This window comes from Macrobrachium nipponense, chromosome 19 (genome assembly GCF_015104395.2).
Source record: "Macrobrachium nipponense isolate FS-2020 chromosome 19, ASM1510439v2, whole genome shotgun sequence".
Lineage (NCBI taxonomy): Eukaryota > Metazoa > Arthropoda > Malacostraca > Decapoda > Palaemonidae > Macrobrachium > Macrobrachium nipponense.
Window position 1 is genome coordinate 31003348 of NC_061088.1, and position 6000 is coordinate 31009347.

The 6000-nt window shown below is 37.2% G+C and overlaps 1 long non-coding RNA gene across 2 annotated transcripts in view; it reads left to right on the forward strand.

The window, feature by feature from the left end:
* The window catches only part of LOC135212820 (uncharacterized), a 400363-nt gene extending 397643 nt beyond the window's left edge, over positions 1 to 2720 (forward strand). Inside the window, exon 4 of one of the 2 annotated variants that reach the window (XR_010313995.1) lies at positions 2675 to 2709. This is a non-coding gene — a long non-coding RNA (uncharacterized LOC135212820). Of the gene's footprint in view, positions 1 to 2674 lie in introns of both variants that reach the window. The other variant, XR_010313996.1, reaches the window with a different exon arrangement.
* Positions 2721 to 6000: the final 3280 nt, after the last annotated feature.

Genomic DNA, 6000 nt, shown 5'->3' on the forward strand with positions numbered 1-6000 from the left:
TTAACTCCCTTTGGCACCATGTTAGGTCAGGGTAAGTTTCTGATTATACATACATACATACATATTATTATATATATATATATATATATATATAATATATATATATATATGTGTGTGTGTGTGTGTGGTGTGTGTGTGTGTGTGTGTGTGTGTGTGTGTGTAGATAGATAATGTTAGACGAATCGAAAGATATATTAATACTAATGGAATGATTTACATATTGGAAACATTACAATATCCTCATATATAAACACGAAATTTGAATACTGCTCAAAGTTTAAGCTCACTGTTTACTCTCAAGATTTTTCGCCGTTCTGATATGCAGGCCTCCGAGTACAAAAGTTTATGGTTATGTTACGTGCAACGCAACATTAGGACGATATGCAACTATACTACCTTGTCATGAATTGTCAATGGATAACCTTAGGTTTGACCACACCGCAGACCGGGCACAAGATATATTTTTGCAGGTAGATACTTAGAAAATTATGTAAATAACCAATTGGCAGATACTAAATGTAACTGAAGAGAGAGAGAGAGAGAGAGAGAGAGAGAGAGAGATAAGAGACGAGAGAGGACGAGAGAGAGAGAGAGAGAGAGAGAGCGAGAGAGAGAGAGAGAGAGAGCGAGAGAGAGAGAGGAGAGAGAGAGAGAGATTGTTAAACCTCATAACAGAGATAAGACATCATGCTGATGTTTTTTACATATTGAGATTGCTATTAAATTAGGGGGAAATTAATGTTATATTCGTATTTAGAGTTAAAGATTGAAGCTAATTAGTAATTCAATTACGTGTACATGAATTAAAAAGAATTTCATTATTTTTACAATATGGACGTTCACAAAACTATCACGAAACTCGCACGATGTACAAGAAAGTTACACAACACTTTCATGATGCCTCTACGGCAGTACAAATCCATGTGAACAAAGAGAGTTGTCATGACAATTTTCGAACTTTCGGGAATAGGACGAAGGCAACGACAGAGAGAGATGACGACGAGTTACCATCGTTTGCAACTGTTCAGGATAAACAAACATCTTACATTGAGATGGCTATTTGTCTGTCCGTCTACACTTTTTCTGTCCGCCCCCAGATCTTAAAAACGACTGAGGCTAGAGGGCTGCAAATTGGTATGATGATCATCCACCCTCCCAAGCATCAAACACCAAATTGCAGCCTTCTAGCCTCAGTAGTTTTGATCTGAATTAAGGTTAAAGTTAGCCATGATCTTGCGTCTAAAACTGCTACAGGTGGCAACAACACAGGCCACCACTGGGCGGTGGCTGAAAGTTTCATGGGCCGCAGCTGAAGGTTTTATGGGACGTGGCTGAGATTTTCATATAGCATTATACAGTGTACAGAAAACTCGATTACTTGTGTAATTTTTGGAAACGCATTTAAATATTCGTGTCTTTATATGTGATTGGGATTGAATATATATTCTTTATTCGTGTCTTTATATGTGATTGGGATTGAATATATATTCTTTATTCGTGTCTTTATATGTGATTGGGATTGAATATATATTCGCCATAAAACGAAAGTCGTTAATACAGGGAATATTTAAATGACTAAATATTTAAAGATATACAGATGTATGTAGTTTTTTTATATTCCATATTCTTCAGAGCCTTTGAAATATTAGTTTTTTGTCTTTGTGTACCATAAAGCTTGATAAATTAGACGCACTGATTATGTGGTGACATAAATGGATACTTCTGGGGAGATTTTAGTTGAACTTTTTCGAGTTTATTATAAAACGTTAAGCGAATTCTTTCTGGGTAACAAGATTAATGACTTCATATGTAAATCTCTCTCTCTCTCTCTCTCTCTCTCTCTCTCTCTCTCTCTCTCTCTCGTAGAAAAACTGTCGTCGCTATTATGAAAAATTAAAATCGTTTGACAATTATAGAAGTCTAGCTTTTCTCATTTAGGTTTTCTTTTAGAAAACGTTTTCATTAAGATTTCGATTGGTTAATACTTTTTCATGAAAACTCTCTCTCTCTCTCTCTCTCTCTCTCTCTCTCTCTCCTCTCTCTCTCTCTATCATCATCATCATCATCATCATTCATCATCATCATCACAACGAAGAGGCTAATCAACGGAATGATATTAATTACGGAGTTTCATAAATCACCCTTAATTATTGCAGCCGTGTTGTTCCTTGCTGTTGCTGCTGTAGTTAATTAATGTTGCTGTTGTCGCCTTCTCCCTCAAATTGTTGCTGTTGTTGTATCCAATCCACAAGTACCTTGGGAATCATCGTATGGTTGTTATTGTTGTTGAATATGGTTCTGAGGTATCGTTGTTTCCTGTGTAGTTGTCGCTGTTTTTGGTTGTAAAAATATTTGGTGCGATAGAGCTTCTAATGGGAGTCATTTTATATTATTTACATATTTAACTTTCAGTCAGTTAGATCAGTATTTTATCCTCTCTTTTGGTTGAAATATTTGTTTTTCTTACATCTTCTTTATTCGTTTTCGCCTAAAACTAAGTTTATCGAGCTTAGAAAATCGACATTTTCCTCTGTTCCCATATTCTTACAAGTTAAACCACAGTTTTGTTCTTTTCGTCTTCTTGTAAGTCGCCATTTTGTGTTATCGGTCTAATTGGCTCTAGCATAAAAATTTTTCTGGGTAAAGTTAACCTTTAATGGTTTTGCATTTTCAGGATGTCTGTTGGAAGACCATTACAACGACCACAGGTATTTACTAAGGTACGTTGTTCTTTTTATAGTTACTTTTGCATGCCTTTATTCTTTGTCATGTTGTTTTCATGACAACCTACGATACGTGTGGTATCAAATATGCAGCATGAATTGTGTGGTATGGTAATACGTGTGCACCGGAAGGTGTGTTTTTATCGGAGGTTCCTGCGAGATACCTCCAGTACTAAGGACACATTTACATTTTGGGTTCTGCCTGTCTGTTTGTCTGTCACTCAGCTGGGTGCCGTGAATATTAATGAACGGATATTTGCCCTTTTTGAAGGCGCATGTTGTGGTAGGCAACAACTGATTAGATTTTGGTGCGGATCCGAGTCTGGATATTGGTACAGGATTTTTATTGCTTCCTTTATTGTTAGTCCAGCAGATTTTTTGTTTCAAGAAAACAAGTGTCCGGCTGTTTGTGGGAAGCTAGCATTAACAACATAGTATTTGTTTACCTTTGTTTACCGTAGCATCATATTTGTGAAAGAAAGGGTAAACACTGATGACTTTATTTTGGGCACTTATGCTCATTGCGAAGTCACAGGTTTGCTGAAGTTTCCGATTGCCTTTTGTAGTGTATTTTGTCATTAATTTTTCAATATGATTACTTCTGTTCATTTTCATTTTGTAACTGTTAAGGGGAATTTCTTATAATGAATTTTAAATATTTATTTTCATTTTTAAGCTTGATTTCATTATCATTTTAGTTACAAGTCCAATTGCGTCTAAAATTCCACCTGCCAGAAAGAAGCAAGTATTGCACAAGTCGGTCCTTATGAACATGAGTATGCTAAGATGGCGATAGAGGAAAGAACTCTAAGTTTGGTGTTTAGTGTATATATACATATACATATATAATATATATATATATATATATATATATATTATAGTATATAATATATATATATATGTACTATATATACATATATATATATATATATATATATATATATATATATATATATTGTGTGTGCATGTGCCTGTGTTTGATTGTATTTGTTATTTGCAATTACAACAGTAGAAAAGTAAACTTAATCTCAGCACGAGAGAAAGTATTATTTTTAGCGATCCCCTGAAACTGTTATTTTTGGTGAAGAGGTGGTTCCTGGGAAGCGCTCAAGTCTCCAGGGAAATTTGATGCAAAGCTCCACTAGGAACGAAGAGCTTCGAGTGGTTGATTTTATTCAGTAGTCACGGAAGGGAAATTCATTTTCGCTGGATGCCAGCATACCCCGGTGTGAAGGACAATGAAAAGATTTCTTCCGCTTTCCCAGGCGTCAAAAGAAGTATCAAGAATGCTTGGGAGATCTCAGAGGACGTGAGTCATGGGTTTTCGGTAACGTGCTAGGCCACATGCACAGAAAAGCCAGTAGTACTTTGTCAGCGCATCGTCTTGATTGGTTGGTTGGTGAGACCAGAGAGGCCAATTTAATCACTTTTAGTTTCCTGTGAAGGAAAACTATTGTGCCGTGTTTGTCCGCCCGTCCATCCGTCCGCACTTTATTCTGTCCCCCCTCAGATCTAAAGAACTACGGAGGCTAGAGGGTTGCAAAATGGTATTTTGATCATCCACCCTCCAATCATCAAACATACTAAATTGTAACTCTCTAGGCTCAGTAGTTTTTATTTTATTTAAGGTTAAATTTAGCCACGGATCGTGCATCTGGCAGCACTTTTCGAAGCCATGGGACGCACCTACCACATCTGGTGAGCAACTGGAGAGTGGAGAGCTGTCTTTCATAGTTGATGGTTTTTTACAGCCTTATAATTGTACAGAAAACTCGATCGCGCCGAAGAAACTTCGGCCCATTTTTTACTTGCTTGTTGTTATTGCCCAGCAAATGAAACCTATTCATTCCCTGTGCTAGGGGTGTAAGAATGCTACCACTAGGTTCTGCGTGCCATACAAGGTCTTACTTTTTAGTAAAAGGCCAGGCTCACCGCAATAACTGTGGAAACTGCGGCTTTGCAGTCTTACTTTTTAGTGAAAGGGTAGGCCCACTGCCAATAACTGTGGAAGCTGCTGCCTTGCGGGTGAACTTTTTTTAGTTGAAGGGGAGACCCACTGCCAATAACTGTGGTGGATGATAGTAAGGGCATGCGGTCGTAAAAACCCCTTGGCCAAACAATAAACAATGCCTGATGGTATAGGAAATAAGGGGCATCAGGCAACCGACCCCATAATGTAGGGATAAAGGTGGGAAAGAAGAAGAAGAAGAAATGAAACCTATTCATGTGGACCAAGTGAAATACGGAAAGTTAAAACCCCACTTATTAAAAAAGGAATACAAATTAATAAATAGATAAATTGTATTAAAATGCAAGAAGAATAGTATTAGGGTTATGATGCATCCGACTATTAAGCTCTGCCATTTTGTTATGACTGCTTATTTTAGACAGTTGTCGAGTGTGTGCCCAGTGCCCTAGACTTACGGGCTCAAGTTGCGTCCTTTCTTGAGAGCTAGTATGACTATAAATACTATTTTAAGTCTTGTGAGATTTTTCTTTTTTAATTCAGAAACAAAACTTAGTCTCCTCCATGAATGAAGTTTTATCAAGTTTTGTATATTTTAACTTGTTTATGAAAGACTATTTGGTATTCCAATGTGGAGTGGATGTTTTTATAGATTTGTGCGGTTTGCATGAATTTCGATCAGCTAATGGCTCCTTCATGGAGTATAATGACTGGCAGATTTTTATTTTTATGTCAGTTATGTTTGCTGTTGTACCTACCGCCAGTATCGTATGTCCAATCGGGTTGTTCCGCTCTAAGTATCCCTTCGACGTCCCATATGCCGTTGCATTGAAACAGGAATATTTTCCACTGCATATAAACTTAATTAGTTGTTGGTTATATATGGTATGATTTATACATGTTCCCATAATGATGAAAATGAAATAGCACCGCCCATTGGCAAAGATGAGAATAAATCTGTGAAAACAGAAGATCGTAGAACATTCACCAGTCCTGGACATGGATGACAATATGTTGAATGCAGATCTTAATATAAGTCACGAAAGGCCTTGATGGAAGATTCACTGCCATCGGCTGAGGAGGTCCGTCGTAAGATGGATAGCAAATACTTTGTTTGGCTGAGATATAGTACTTGCATTTACTCCCTCTAATGAAATCACGCGTGAGGGATGTGCAATTTCTCTCTCTCTCTCTCTCTCTCTCTCTCTCTCTCTCTCTGTATGTGTGTGTGTGTGTTGTGTTGATTTTTACATTCCAAAAATCTACCGACACCATCGAAAACCAACGATGGCCCCTTACTCAAGATGAATG